Source organism: Oryctolagus cuniculus, chromosome 6 (genome assembly GCF_051225735.1).
Source record: "Oryctolagus cuniculus isolate XC-2025 breed Fujian yellow rabbit chromosome 6, ASM5122573v1, whole genome shotgun sequence".
In the NCBI taxonomy this organism is placed as follows: domain Eukaryota; kingdom Metazoa; phylum Chordata; class Mammalia; order Lagomorpha; family Leporidae; genus Oryctolagus; species Oryctolagus cuniculus.
In genome coordinates, this window is record NC_142872.1 from 18,232,577 (window position 1) to 18,249,195 (window position 16,619).

General features: G+C 42.6%; 1 protein-coding gene across 12 annotated transcripts in view; it reads left to right on the top strand.

Annotated features, from left to right (window-relative positions):
• The window catches only part of CCDC192 (coiled-coil domain containing 192), a 310,484-nt gene that overhangs the window by 83,126 nt on the left and 210,739 nt on the right, over nt 1-16,619 (top strand). The gene's annotated exons all lie outside the window — the stretch shown is intronic.

Below are 16,619 nucleotides of genomic sequence, written 5' to 3' on the forward strand. Positions count from 1 at the left end.
CTAGGCAAGGTGTGCTAACTGGATTTGTGAAGGTTAAGTAAATGGTACCATCACTGTTAATCTGAACATGAAATTAATATATTTGGTTTTGGCTTTACAGCACTGCATGAATATGAGCTGTAAGCTGTTTATTTTTTTTTTTTCTTTGTCACCACTGGGTTCTTTTTTAATTGACAAGGAGAAATAAATCAGGTAAATAGATTAAAACCTTGCACTTCTCTCTGTCTACTGTCACTAAGTAGGCTGCAATTAAAAAAAGAAGTGGATGAACCACAGGTGTGAAGCACAGTGTGGTCCTCCACGCGTGGGTCAGAGGGGTGCACACACCAGCCTTTCCCATGAGATGCAGTTGTTAAAGAAACCATGTTAGCAACCAGGGTAACCAGTGAGTGATGGAGTTCACATCTGCTTTTTGGCTGTCTTACCGCAGCCTGTACGATTTCTGAACCACAGATAAAATGGGTTGACCATTTGTCTTACATGAGTTTTGCAAGATTTTAGTAAGGATTTGACATTACCTAACTGTGAACTGTATGTTTTCTACAGACGCCTGTTTCTTGTTCTTCTGAGGTTTAAACTCAGTCACTGTGCTCCATGCTATGGTTGGACCTGTAGGTACCTTGAGCCAACTTTTATAATGACCTTGGATTTTATCATAGAAAAGAATGAAGGCAGTCTCTCCAGTTTCTCTGCCTCCAGTGTTCTGACAACACCTTGGTGAGACCTTTAATAATTTTCTAAAAAAAGACCATGTTTTGCTCAGTGCACTTTCCTACAAATAATTTTAATCAAGTATCAAAACACTTATGTTCATTTTTAAAGAAAGACATTTTAACATGGAAATGCTGAATAAGTTATGATGGGAATAGTGGGATGAATTACATCACCACGACCAGGTCTTTTCAAGGCCTGGGCTCCAGAATGTGGGCCAGTAGTTTGAGAGTAACATACAGGGAACTTGAAAGAATTTGTGAAAACAGGGACTTAAAAGGATGAGTCTGTTTTGGTCCAAAAACAATTTTCAAATCCATGCATAGCTTTTGCATAACACATATTTTCCATATATCGTAAGACAAAATTTTTTCCACCATCAAAATAAACTCATCCTTTTAACTCTATTTTTTTTTTTTTTTTTTTGTAGAATCCTTGTGCATCAAAACCCAGGCAGGCTTCACAAAGTAGTGAACATCTCCAGTGTGCAGGGCCTTTTGTCCTTGGTTTCTTTGAGGAAGAGAGGAAGGAGTGCAGGTTTCTCTGCAGGCACCCAACACCCATTAGTTCTGCCAGACATTGGCTCCTAGTGGCAAACTTCAAAGGGCAGTTTGTAGCGCTTTCTTCTGTGCACCTGCTTGTCTTGGGCCCCCACAGATGGTCCATTGTGTCCTCTGGGAATAAAGTCTGAAAGGAAAAGAACTGGACTCTATTTAGCAAACTTGCTTATTTTTATCATCCTGATGGTGAATGATTATCTTAAAGACTCGGAGATGTCTGGCATTTTAAAGACCTTTTGATTTAGATTGGCATGGGTTAGTGTTTCAAATAGGAAACTTTCTGTTCTTAAATATTTAATCAGTGTAAAAGAATTAGGCGTGGCCTGCAGAAGAGCTGCTGTGTTGCCATTGTCACTAACACGGGCACATCTCCTCCACCCAGGCACAGCTGTGCATGAGTTGGCCTGAAACACTGGACCGACATATAAATGTCAAAACAATAAAAGAACTCGTGCCTCCAACTGGAACTTGCTGTCCACTAGTGACTTCCGGCTCCTTTGGAGCAGTCCAAGCAGTTCCGGGACTGAACAGCGAGGGTGCCAGGTGAAAGCTTTGACCGGAGTTGGCAGTTTCTCATCCATTTATTTCCTAAGAATTCGCAGGCCCGGCTCATCCATTTTTCAGTCTCCACCCAGTTGCATCCTCTGCTTTCTAAAGATGTAACCTAGGGAAAAGGCTGGACTTCGCTTGAGTAATCAGAAAGCACTGGGAAGAACACACGGCACTGGAGAGGAGCAGCGAGTCATGCCACTTACTTATTGGCGGTGCTGTTAAGTCAAGCAGTGGCCTTGGGGGTCAACATTTTGGTCCATTTGGACATCTGTACCACTTAACTTTCCTTCCCTGTCCTCATCCCTCCTTTGAGAGTTGCATGAGGGATTTGATAAAGGTTAACCTTGGATAGCTCCTGACATTTTGAAGCAGATTTGAGGCATGTTTCACTACTAAAGCATTCTACTAGGACAACAGGGATCCATCAGGTATAGTGTGAGCTTTACAGACTAATGCCTTTTGTACCTGTTCACTTACTAACTATTTGGCAGTCATTACTAAGCGGTAGGCTCTTTCCACATACAGTGCTGGACAAGCCTAAAGTTCCCTCTGGCTTCTGCCACTTGCAGAGGAGTGGAGGGCACAGTGTAGCTAACGGGCATGCTCAGTGCAGAGCGCAAAGTACTAACACAGGGGAAAGACAAGGCCCCGAGAAAGCACCTGGGATTATCCCCTGATCAAGGCAGGGAGCCGAAGAGGAGGCTTCTAGGAATCTGACCTGAAAGTTGAAATATGCAGGGCACGTAGGACGCTGGGTGACAGGGAGTAGCACAGGGGTATCACGTTCAGTCCCTCAGTTACAGGAGCAGAAAGATGTAGAGAAACGAGGATGAAGAGGTGGGCATTGCCAAGAGCAGCTTCTCACTGTGGAATGGTTTTAGGTGTGTGTCATTAAAACTGTGCCTTAGCCGTGTTGGACTGGGGGGCATGTGGAGAGTAGGCTGGAGAAGATGGACTGAGGGTACTTGCAGGAGAGAGGCAGGGGGCTTCCCTTGGTCAGAGGCCACAGGTCTATTTCCATGACTGGGGCACAGATGGGACCAGGGAAAGAGTGAGGATGTGCAGGGGGAGATGGGGAACCCGGGATGCTGCAAGAGCTTGAGCAAAGCAGTAGAGGGTGGTGCCACCCAGTGAGACCCGGGAACCCCTGTGCAGTACGTTGGGAGCAAGAGGACTTTGATTTTGAACTCAGTGCCTTGGGTTGGCCTGTGGAGCATCTAAAGTGCGCATGTTCAAAAGTAAATAAAAAATGCAGATCTGGAGTTGGTGTTGTGGTGCCGTGGGTTAGGGTGCTGCTAAGGACACCCATATCCCATATCAGAGTGAGGAGTCCTAGCCAACTCCCACTTCCAATCCAGCTTCCTGCTGATGCACCGGGGAGGCAGCAGATAGTGACCAAGTACTCGGCCCCTGCCACCCATGTGGGAGACCTGGATGGAGCTGCTGGCTGCTGGCTTTGGCTTGCCCTAGCCTTGGCTGTTGCAGGCATTTGGGGAAGTGAACCAACAGATGGAAAACCTGTATCTCCCTCCTTCAACCCCATAACTCTTTCAAAAAAAAAAAAAAAAAAAGTTTAAAAACCTGAAGCATAAAAATGAGAATAGTGTTAGAAACAGTTTGAAATGTTAACTTTAAATAGTGACTTTTAACTAGTGACTTTTAAATAGTGACTAATAGCTATTTAACTATTAGTAAACAAGTAGAACATTTAGGTCCTCTTTCATATTTTTCCCTGCAGTTGTTTTGTGGTAGTTAACTTTGCAAGCATCTTTTGGAATCTGCAAAGAAGAAAACAGATAATCTCCCACCTTTGTCTCCCAAGTGTCTGTGACAGCACTGTAATTTGTTTGCTTATTTTTAACTTAATTGCTAGAAACCAAAGAGAAAAAATAATTGCTATAGGCAAAGCTAGATGAACACCTACACCATAAATAAATTTTTAAATCACTAAAAAATCAAGTAGTTCTATTTTCATATAATATTTGCAATATAAATTAGAACAATGTTTTACTGGGATTATATATTTCAGAGTTTTGTCTTTTTTACAAATTATTTATGTGAAAATTAGAGAGGCACGGATGCAGAGATCTCTTAGCTGCCGATTCACTCCCCAAGTGCCTGTAACAGCTGGGTCTGGCCCAAACTGAAACCAGAGGGCAGGAACTCTGTCCCAGTCTCCCGCGTGGGAGGCAGGGACCTGACTACTTGAGCTCGCCCTGCTGCCTTCCAGGGTGCACAGTAGCAGGCAGCTGGAATAGGGAGCAAACCTAGGCATTGTCATATGGGACAGGAGTGTCCCAAGAGGCATCTTAACTGGAGCACTAAACACCTCTCCTTATATTTCAGGGTCTTACAGGTTGCTTTTTGGCTTCCTGATTTCCAGAACCATTGCTGTCATGTCTTTGTGATGTGTGTGGAGGCGTTAAACATGGCTCACGGACCCGGGCAGCAGACTGGCCAGCCAGGGCCTCCACGCTGTTTCCAAAGCACAGCGTGGACAGACTGTGATTGACAAGTGAGAAAGCACCCTGGTGGCTTGGCCAGAGTTGTGGGGAAAAAAATACACTATTTTTTGATAAATTAGCAATTTTCCGGAAAATGTGCATTATGAAATAGTATGAAAAATGTGAACTCACGTTTCCTTTATTCATTCCAGATTTATGTCTACCTCTTAACACTGTTTTAAGCACAGTTGGCATTGTTGGGTCATAGTGCATTTTATAAAGCCAAGGAAGAAAAACAAGATACAGAAAAGTCTTTCGTAGTCTTAGGAAAACCCAAGATACCATTAGTGTGCTGGGGAGGTTGGTCCTGATGAATTTCAGTCAAGAGTTTAGTGGATGCGTTTTTGCCCTGAGCACAAAGGTCAGGAAGGAAGGGGAACTCTGGCAGTGGTTTGCATTTATTCCTGCGGAGATCAGATCAAAGAACAGGCGTGATTACCCTGTGTGTTCATCTGCTAGGGCCGTCAGGACAAAGCGTCGCAGACTGCGTGCCTTCAACACAGAGGTTTATTCCTCACACTAGCAGGTGCTGAAAGCCCCAGATCCAGGGTGTGGAAGCAGCTTGGGTTCTGCAGAAGCCTTGCCCCGTGGCTTGTGGACTCTCACTGTGTCCTCACATGACCTTCGTGCTCCATACGTGCAGGCTGGGGTCTAGATTTCCTCTTTTTTTAAAATAAGAATGCCATTCAAATCAGATTAGGACTCACTTCAGAGGCCTCATTTTAACTTGATCAGCTCTTCGACTCCTGATGTCCAAATGCAGTGTCACTCTGAGATACTGGGGCTTAGGCTGTCAGCATCTAAAGGAGGTGAGGGCCTTCCAGCCCGCACCACTCTGCTGGCCTCACATCAGCACACAGGCGAATCCGAACAACTCTACGGGTTTTGAATATGAAAGGAAGTGGAACCCTTTCCTCCTACCTCTGTGACCTTATCATCTGCAATTGAATGAGGGGAAAAAACTGTGCTCCTTTAGGGAAGAGCACAAATTTAAACTGACCTGAGACAGATTGTTGAACAATAGCTTAAGGATATATTTCGGCAACCTGTGGAAATCATAATTGAGCACCTGCTAATGCATTGTTTTCTGCAAACTCACCTAGCAAGCTTGTCAAGGAGACATCACCTCCAGCGCTGGTGAGCTGTTCATACTTCATCCTGAGGGCTGCCACTTCTGAATCTGTGCAAGGTGTAGCTCCTGTGTTTTGTAAATAAGCACTCTGGGCTTTCTAGATCCAATGGATAGTTTAGAGATAAGCCCTAAAAATAAAATATCCCCCAAACCAATTATTTCTTTTATTCTAAAGTTTTTGAACTTCATATGTTGTCAAAAATTGTTTTAAAAGTGTGTAGGATTGTAGAGCTGATTGTAATTTTTAAAATTAAAATTAAATCTGTAATTATGAACAGAAAAAGATATTCTTATCATCTTCAAAATAATGGATATGTGTGTCTGTGTATCTCCCATGAATGAATTAGCAACCCACGTTGCATTATGATGTGAGCTTTTTCACATGTTTCGCCCCAGCAAAATTCAACACCAGCATTATGTTTCTCTCCAGGTAGTTGTCATTAGAATACAATTAGATAATAGCAATAAGGGGTTGGTTTATGGAGCTTTTAATCACCGATTATGACATGCTTATGTTTAAGAGTCTTGAATGTGGAAAAAATACGTAACAGTGATCCATCATGGTAGAATTGCAGTCGTTACAGCCAAGGAGTGAAAGCCACGTCTTTGGCATCCTTCCTCTGTGCAAAACACTTGTCAAGCTTCACAGTGCCTATTTCTCCGTAAATCTGATTTCACTGCAGACAGCTGAACCAGTCAAAGAGGAGTTGTCTAATCGGCGGACAGGCTTTAGAGCAAAGAAGCAGTGTGTGAGCAACAGGAGGTGTTGAACCCAGGAAATCCCCCAAGCTGACGTCAAAATGTTGGGTGATACGGAACAATCTTGTTTGCCCCTTTAAAATACCTTAAACACTTGGGCCAGACGGAAACCAAGACAGACGGCTTCTCAGATTGGAAAAATGAAGAGTAGCTCAAAGTGAGAACACTGAGTTCGAGATTATGCCAAGAGGTGCATGGGTGATCCGGAACAAGAGCCTCACTAACGTGCTGGTGGCTTTGGTCCACGTGGGAAGGGCAACCTGCACGTGAGACCCTGGGCGCACAGAGCTGCATGTGAGCTTTGGGCACAAGGCTTCCTGCACATTCAGAAATGAAACGGACACAAGAAATTCCTGGGCTAAGCTGGGACCCTTTTACCTATCAGGGCTTGGTGTTGAAATACAGTCCAACAGAAGGAGTTGAACACTGAGCCTGCTGTGTTCCACGTTACAGGGTCTGAATTCTTGTGGTGCCGCAGTGATCACATCCCCAGGCTGAGAAATTAACATAAAACGTTGCCAAAGACCAGCGTGTAGGATAAAAGGGTTTTCACAGTTCTACAAGACAACCGTCTCAATCTATTGAAAAATGTCAAGGTTGTGAAGGAAAAGAAAGGTTGGATCTGCTCTAGATGAAAGGAAACCAAAGAAACAAGGAAATGCCATGTGCAAACCTTGAAATGATGTTGGATTCAAAAAAAAAAGGCAAGGGGCTATTTTCAGAGCCATTGAAGAAATTAGCAAAAGTGCTGGCTGCAGGATATATTCTTGCGTCAGTGTGAGTTTGTGGGTGTTGATGGCATTGTGGCTTTGCGGAAGGTTGGTCTTCGTAGGAGATGTTTGCTGCAGGGTTTAGAGGTAGTGTGCTGTTGTGTCTACAGCGTGCCTGAGACAGGGAAAGCTAAAGTGCCATTGCCGAATCTGAGTGAGGGGACAAGGGTGCTTGCTCTACTATTGAATTTTATCAAAATAAAAAACTGGGTATAGATTGAAACAAGATGGCGTTATCATTTTACTTAATCTGAACATGAAACATGGGCATTGGAGATAGATTTGAGTTAAAGAATTCTAATGTCCTTCTGATGTTGGAAATAGGGTATAAAGAGGCTGATCATTTTTTTTTTTTTAAGATTTAAGTATTTAGTTGAAAGGCACAGTGACACAGAGAGGGAGACGCACAGAGATCATCTGTCCACTGCTTCAGTCTACAAATGATTTCAGCAGCTAGGGATGCACCAGGCCAAAGCCAGGAGCTTGGAACTCCATCTGGATTTTCCATGTGGGTGCCAGGCCCAAGCCCTTGTGCCATCGGCTGCCGCTCTCCCAGGCACATTAGCAGGGAGCTGGGTTGGAAGCAGAGCAGCTGGGACTGGCACCAGTCTCTTGTTGGATGCCAGCATCACTGGCAGTGTCTTAACTCACCGCACCACAATGCCAGCCCCCAAGATGCTGATTAATGTTAGACTTTATTCAAGTGAGCGTGAAAAAATAGAAAAGTTTACATAAAAATGTAGAAGCTAGAGTATGTAACTTCCTAAGTAGTAAAGAGAGGGAAAAAATAAACTGGATTAATCCTGCATAAGGACTAAAAGGAGCACAAGAAAAATAGATGCAAAGCTTGGGGCTTAGATGTGGACACAATAGCTCACCTTTCAAACAATCCCATTCAACAAAGCCTAAGAGAAAGTTATTCTGCAGAATGACAGAATTTGAGGGAAAGTTGTGTAAGTGTGGTCATACTAAGAGGCGTGGCCTTCTTCCTAATAGTTGATCTTCAGTTATACTTTGCGTAAATCTCATTCAGGAAACAGCATGGAGGAAACTCAAGGGTTAAATCCTCACGGCCTCTTCTTTCTTCCTCCTTTCACAATCCTGCCTTGTTCTCTTTCACCAATGAACTGACAGCAAATAATTAGCTAATTAATTCGTCCTGGCATATAATTCATACCTCTTCTCTAGCACTAATTCATTGTCCTATTAGCTGATTCTGGGCTCGTCCTGATTTGAATTTCTTTGTTTCTATGGTCTTGGCTTATATTGTATTATAACCATAAAATAACAAACTTCTCAAGGGCCAGACATTGCCGCCTTATATTACGTCACACTGTACACATAGCAGGTGCTTCATACTGCTGAAACAATTGTTTGGTAGGAGGGTGGTTTTTCCTTTACCAAAGCAAAGCTGTGTGACTGCAACTCTTCAGAAGGCGTCAATGCTTGAAACCAGCACTTTTTTGCAGATGATCTGTCTTTTGTGCTCATAGCATTAATAAACCAATCAATTAAAAAAGCCAATTTTTTAGCTGTGCAAGGTCAGATCCCTGCTGTCCGCAATAAAAAATGTTAAATTAAGCAGCATAAAAACAATTAAGTTGAATTGCCTGTCTCTCAGGGGATTTCTCAATTTCCAACCAGGACAGATAATTCAAAAATTGCCTTTCCATCAAACACCACAAACTGTACCTCGTTTTTATTGTGCATCCACAATTAAGGGACAGTGAATTAGAGTTCAAGTCAAGAAAATGAAAAGCATAATATTGAAGGGTAAAAGCAACATGCCACTTTGATATAAGGATGGTTTTGGACGGAAAGCCATTGAGAAAGAGTACATCCAACAAAACTGCCCAAAGGCACAGTTTCAATGTGTGAAGGTGTCTTCTCCTCTTGCCAGGGACAGAAATTAGCCACAGAGTTGACTCCAGACCCCTATCAGCCAGAAGATGGCTCCAAGGGCACTTACATGGAGAACTTTGCAACCCAGTGTGTATCTTCTATTAGCTGCCCCATAAACTGCTGTTCCTCTGTGTTTCACTGGGATTGGTCCCAGAACCGTCTGTGGATACTAAAATCCAAAGATGGTGGTAGAAAGTGATGCAGTTTGCATATAACCTAAACATCTCTTCTTGATAACTTTAAATCATTTCTAGATTACTTATAATGCCTAATATAATGTAGATGCTATGTAAAGAGTTGTTATGCTTTACTGTTTCAGGAATAATGACAGCAGAAGGAGATCTACATGAGTTAGCTACAGATACAATTCTTTTTCTAACTATTTTTGGTCTTCAGTTGAAACTGGGTGTGAAACCCACAGATGCTGAGGGCTATCTTTATTGGCCCTTGCACGATTTGACTCCTATAAACTCTTGGTCGCTGCCCTAAAAAATTTATCATTGTTTGGTTAAGAAACTGTATGCGCTCAAGTCCTAACCATCTGTTTGAGGCACGCATCACTGAGGATTCCCATGTATGTGGCACACATGTTAGTAAGCTTCTGTTTTTCTCTTGTCAGTCTGCCTTCTGTCAGTCTAATTGCAGGGGCCTGGCCAAAGAACCTAAGACGGGGTGAGGGAAAAAAAATTTCCTCCCCTACATTAACAAAAGACCAGAACTTCATTGGTGGGGTGCTTACACAAACTTCACCAAGCATACTAGCGTAGTTTATACTAGAGCAGGTTGTAACCACAGCATCTTTGCAGGAAAAGATTTCAAATTGAAAAACAACACAAATCTTCATGAGGTTTTTTTTTTTTAAGAGAACAACTATTAAGTGCAAACAAGTAGTCTCTTGGGTAGGCTGTAGCGGTGCCATCCCCGAGGGTTGGCTGCTATTTGCTTAACTCTCCCACGGAGGGTGCAACAGCTGTGAGTGCTTTGAACCTGTAAAAACCTTGTCATCTAATGAGTGAAGAGAAAGGGATTGTGCAATAATATAAAGGACTCAAATGCGGTATGAAGTGTGTCAGGAGGATCAAGGGGCCTAACGGTATTTTTCTTGCACAAAGCAGAGAAAAGCAGGTTTTAAGTTACGGGTAAGCTCTCTAGAAGTTAAAACTATGAAGTTTCAAAAAAGGTTCTTTCTTGTTAGCCAGAATCTGCCAGCTGTCCCAGAAAGCATCTGCAAATGGAAACCAAAATGATAGTCGTGCCTTCACATCCTACTTCAATCCAAGAGCGGGATAGAAGAGTAACGGGAGCTTAGTTCTCTCTGTGTGGTCCTGTGCTATGGGTTAAGTATGCAGGTGTGCCGAGGGATTCTCTCATACGTGGTATGTTTACTGCAACTGAAGTGTTAAGGGGGAAACTGGTCTGGCTTACACCTCAGGAAATAGTCCATATGGTTTCACTGTCAGCACAGCTCCTGCGAAGTTCCCCAAATTCACTCTGGTATTTCCTTCTTTGGAGTCTGTTCTCAGCATGTTTCTTCTATGCAATCTTTAGGGCTCGATTCTTCACTAACTTTCAGTCAAGTCTCCCCTGAGACCAAACGCAATTTTCTCTTCCTTTGAACGCTGGATCTGTCTTGCGACTCTCCTCGAGCGATGCCTCGGATTGTGGTGCTTCCGGAGAAATCTCTTCTGTCTTATCATCACATAAGTGCTTTGTGTACGGAGGTTATGCTTTAGCTATGCACGGATGACACCCTAGAAAATGGCACTAGTGAGCCCTGTGGGGGAAGAACTTGGCTTCTGTCCTCTGAGGGTTTGATTGTTGAGTCAATGAAATGTACTGGAAGCAGGCAGATTAACAGGAGGAAGGGCATGGAAATGTCCTACATGCACGAGGGTGTAACAAAAGAAAAGTACATACTGCAAAACAGCGGGATGGAGAAGCTCGTGCATCCCCTTCGTGGGGGCGAGAGGAAGGGAAGGTGCATTGTGGCCGAGAGTAAATGATTAGGGGAAGTGAGTGGGGCCTCCCATCTGGACGTGGTCTCAGCCTGCAGGCTCCTGTGCGTGGTCGGAGTTAGTCTCGCCAGGTCGATGAGAGGGAAGGCATCCTGGACAGATGCACTCCTTCTGCAGGATCAGGCTGGAGGCAGCCCGAGAAAGCCTGCGCCATGGCGCACCTGGTTCCTGCTGTACCCGCTGTCCACAGTAATCACACGGACGTGTCACAGCTCGGGGTGTGTCTCCCAAACTCCTTCAGCCTCAAAGCAAATATTCATTAGTCCATACTGAGTAGAACATTTCTGAAATGTGAATTCTTTGGTTAGAGTTCTACAAATACGTAGTGCATATCCAGCCTTTGTCCCCATGTAGGTGGGTCTCCCTCGTCGCTCCTCTGTCTCGGCTCCCTGACCCCCACTGTACCCTGAAATCTGCCTCACAGAAAGCCAGAAGCCTGGTCCTGATTACTGTGGCAGTTCCTACAGCACCTGGTATGGTGCCACCCCCACAGCCAGCCAGTAACACGTGCTGGCGAGGACAGGACCGTTAGGGATAAAGCAGTGATTCTGTTCCACATGGAAAAGGTTAATGGTGACTTAGAGAGTTCTAGATTGTCCGACAGAAAAATGAAAGTTGTTACTAAATACTTGTACTTGACAATCCTGAGTCTTGGTCTTCAAGAGACATTAACTTTCAAACACATCTTTTTTGTTTTTAAACAGGAAATACTCTTTTATTATTTATGCCAGCATAGGGCCCAGGTGGAATTTCTTAACCAAAAGCCTGAGCCCATAACAAAAAGGCGGTATCTCCTTTTATTAAAATTTTTTCCCAGAAACCTATTATTTACAGTAAACTTAATGCTTTTCATAAATATAACTTTAGGAACATAGTGATTCTTCCTACCATACCTGCCTTCCCACCACACCCTCACCATTCTTCTTCCTCTCTCCTATTCCCATTCTTATTTTTTTACTAAGTTATATATTCAATTAACTTTTACACAGAAGGTTAACAGAGTTAACCTAATACTAAGTTCAATGAATAGTATGAAAAAGCAAAACCTGTTCCTCAGCAGTTTTGAGTTCTCTTTGGTTTCTTCTATGACCCACTGCTCATTCAGAAGCATGTTCTTCAGTCTCCATGCTTGCATGTGCTCTAGAGATTCCTGAGTTAATTTCCAGCTTCATTCCATTGTTGTCAGAGAGGATGTGTGGTATGATTTCAATTTCTTTGAATTTGGTGAGACTTGCTTTATGGCCTAGCCTGTGGTCTATTCTAGATAAGTTCCACGCACTGGTGAGATGAATGTGTATTCTGCAACGGCAGGATGAAAAGTTCTGTAGCCATCTGTTAGTTCCATTTGGTCTATAATGTCGATTAACTGTTTGCTTGCTGATTTTCTGTCTGGTTGATCTGTGCATTGCTGAAAATTGGGTATTGAAGACCCCCTTTACTATTGTATGGGAATCTATGTCTCCCTTTAGATCTATTAACATTTCTTTGAAATAGCCAGGTGCCTTGTAGTTAGGTTGGTATACATTTATTATAGTCACATCTTCCTGTTGAATTGATCCCCTAATCATTGCATACTGCCTTTCTTGGTCTCTTTTAACCATTTTTGTGTTGGAGTTGGAGTCTATTTTGTGTGATATTAGAGTGACTATGCCAGCTCTTTTTTGATTTCTGTTAGTATGGAATATATTTTTCCATCCTTTCACTTTCAGTCTGCATGTATCTTTGGTGATGATATGTGTTTCTTGTAGGCAGCAAACAGATGGGTGTTGTTTTTTAATCCATTCAGCCAGTCTGTATCTTTCAACTGGAGAGTTAAGGCCAAGGTGACTATTGATAAGTAACAACTTAGCCCTGCCATTTTTCCATAAATATTCCTATTTTATATTGTGAATTTCCTTTGTACTTTTACTGGGAGATTTTCCACCTTCCCCTTTCTTCCTAGTGATAACCATGTTTCTGTGTTTCTGTGTGTAGCACATCCTTAAGCAACTTCTGTAAGGTTGGATGAGTAGTGGTAAATTCCTTCAATTTCTGTTTGTTATGGAAGGTCTTTATTTCACCTTCATCCATAAATGAGAGGTTTGCAGGTTACAGTATTCTGGGTGGACAGTTCTGTTCTCTTAAGGCTTGGAATATAGCTCACCATTCTCTGCTAGCCTATAGGATTTCTGATGAGAAGTCCACTGTGAATCTAATTGGAGATCCTCTGAAAGTAATCTGATAATTCTCTCATGCACATTTTAGAATCTTCTCTTTATGTTTTACTGTGGGGAGTTTGAGTACAATCTGTCATGGTGAGGATCTTTTGTACTTGAATGTTCCTTTCTTCTTCCAAATTAGGGAAGTCAAACACATATTAAACACAACAATAGCAAACATAATTGTACTCAGGAAATAAAACCCACAATTTACTGTAGTTATTTTCCAAAGGCAGAATATGTACAAAATATTTGGGCTGTCAGGAATGCAAAGTCTTCCCATGCACTCTCCTTTTCGATGCAGTGTGAAGTTTTTCACTTATTTATTTGAGAGGCAGAGAGAAACAGAGACAGAGCTCCCATCAGCTGGTTGACTCCCAAAGTGTCCCCCGCAGCCAGAATGGGCCAAGGCAAAGCCAGGAGATGAAAAACCAGTCTGGGTCTCCTAGGGAGGCAGAGACCCAATCACTTCAGCCACCCCTGCTACCTCCCAGAATCTGCATTAGCAAGAGGCTGGAATCAGGAGCTGGAGCAAGGAATTGAACCCATGTACTCTGATATGGACAGCAGATATCTTAACTGCTAGGCCCTTTTTGAAGACTGACTGCTGCTACGATGATTCGTTGTTGATTTCTCTTCCCCTTGTCAGTGCTGAAAAGACGTAAAAAGAGAGAGTGGGATCAAGAGCTCTGGAATCATTTGCGTTGCATTTCCTGGTCACTGACTTCCATACCCTCTGTCTCTGTGTGTCCTATGCTCTATGACCCAGAACTATGGAAGCAGCCCCCAGCAGGTAGCCTCTTCATGGAGCAGTGTCCCTGTTGCTAAGGTGACTCAACCTCAAACGCACTGACAGCCTGGACCTTTTCTAGCAAGGATAAAATCCCCTCCAAACAGTGGACAGTGTCAACTAGCAGCTCCCCGGGAACCTCTTTGTCTTTGGGTAACTGGTTCCTGCCTGGACCCTTGATGTTTCCAAGGCTTCCAGCTTTATAGCTCTTCTCTGTGGGAGCCACATACTCTTAAATGTTACTGAGAAGCTGAGGAGAGCCTGGTAATGTAAAACGAAATAAATAGCTCCTAGAATCTCAAGGCTGCCCGTCACATGCACTGACAGTAGAAACTTGGAAACAATCTAAGTGCTACATCATAGTACAGTTCCACATGTGGAAGTTAGACCATTGTGTGAAAACATGTCATAACACAGGGCATGCTTTCACAGAACACGCAGTAACACAGAGAAATGCAAAAATGTGAACACAGATACACAAAACTACATCACTAGTAAGCTTCCAAGGCCACAAATGGGAGCTGGCATCGTAGTTCTGCCTGTTAAGCCACCATTTGTGACACTGGCATCCTGTGTGTACTGGTTCAAGTCCCTGCTGTTCCACTTCCAAATTGGGTTCCTGCTAATGCACCTGGCAAGGCAACAGGTGATGGTGTGAGTAGGTGGGCCCCTGCCACCCATGTGGGAGACCCTTGTGGAGTTCCAACTCCTGACTTCCTCCTGGCCCAGCCCCAACTGGTACACCATTTGGGAGGTAAATCAAAAGATGGAAGATAATGCTTTCTCTGTCACTCTGTCATTCAAACAAATATTCAAGAAAAGGTTATAAATATGTCTGAATGTACATGGAGAAAAAACACCAAGAAGAAAATACACCAAAATGTTGGCAATAATAATATCTCAGTAGGTTTCAATGTGGTTTATGTTTCTTCCTTAAGTTTTATTTTTGAAATACTCAGAATGAATGTATGTATGTAAATTTTAAATCAAAAATGAAAGTAATCTTCAGGTTTTTTGAAACAATACACTTGAATATGATCATGAACAGGAAATTATGGAGAGAAGAGACATGGCGAGGATTACCATGCCAAGTGTCAGAATGGGGACAAGAACTCAGGTTCTGAAATGGCATGCATGGCCTCCTGACCTTTGGTCGACTCCCATGAGTCCCTGTTTCCTTATCTATTGAATGGGAATACTATATTTCATCCAATGAAGATTCTATGGGTTGTAAGATTCATACACCATCATGTTATCTAAAAGTAAGATTTCTTAAAATGTTGCCAATCCTCCCTTTTTAGAGATGTGAAAACATGTCACCAAATTAGTGAAATCTGCCATCATTGTATCTACTTCATAAGGTTTTGTGAGGATTAAATACATTCATTCATATCAAATTCTTAAAAGAATATAAGGAAGTCTACCAAAAGTGCATGGAAAATAAGTCTCTTGAAAAACTAGGCATAGCAAAAATGTTTCACACCAATATAAACTGATCTTTTAATCCCATCTTCCACGGACTTCTTTGAAGTACCTAATAAACACATCATAATAATATGTAATAAATGCTTTAGAAACATAAGCCATTATTACCAGCTAACTCAGATGTCCAAGAAAAACTCTGAGAGTGAAGGTAGAGATTTCAACTGAAGAAGTCAATATGGCATGCAGAGTGATGAAGGACAAAGGGTGAGCCTGGCTAAGCCCTAGGGCAGAGTGGCTCTTGCTGTAAAGACCTGAAGCTGGGCAGCCCTCCTCTTGCTGGCTGAGATCTAAGTAGAAAACAAGTAGAAAACACAGACATTATTTTAGAAAGCACCATCACATTGAATCTTTGTGCTTGAAAGTCTCAAATGACTGGGAAAGAAGTTCAATATATAGGATTGAGATAGAAAAAAAGGAAGGGGAAAGAGTTTGAGGTTGAGCGGCTTAAGCCTTAAAGTCATTCAGATCATCTCATTTGTCCATAATATCTATTGAACTACCACACAACAGAGAGCTCTTCAGTTGCATGGGTGAACTGCAAACGGAGCTGCAACGAAAAAAGAACAGCTGCAGCCTCTTCTCTTTCACACGTTCCAGACAAGGGAATGAATACAGACAAACACTTATGAATAGGGGCAATCTACATGCCTATGATGATGTGTGTAAATAGCAGTAGAATATACTACAGATAAATAGAAATACAGAGGCATGCTACAAAATGGCTCTCAAAATTACTGCACATTTCCTGAGCCACAATAAGGTTCTGGGAAATGAATGCTATTCTTCAAGCACATTTTTTCAAAAGATCTCTATTACGACCAAATGTAGTCACAGTTATCATCCCTCAATAGCAAGAAAAATGAAAGGTGAAGGAGACTGAATTGTTAAAAGCATTGGAAAGCAAAGTGTTTCATCGTATTGGTCACTTAAGGGATAAATCTATTATGTTTTTGTTTGCCCAGGTATTAACTGCCTCCCAAATATTTGCCATGTGCATTCTTAAGTTAGATGAATGCAAGAGCCCTGGCAAAGGCTACAGCTAGGAAGTGAGGTAAAGAATGTTGACCAAGTGGGAGAAATCAGGCAGAATGAGTCAACCAGAACCCTGACCATTGAACCTTTGCAGGTTTGAATAGAACGAATTTTGCATGGAAATAAGATCTGACCTGGAAACAGTCCAAAAAAGTGAAATAGTTGCTGGTGCCAGGAGCCACATCAGATCCGATGAAGGGCAGAAGACG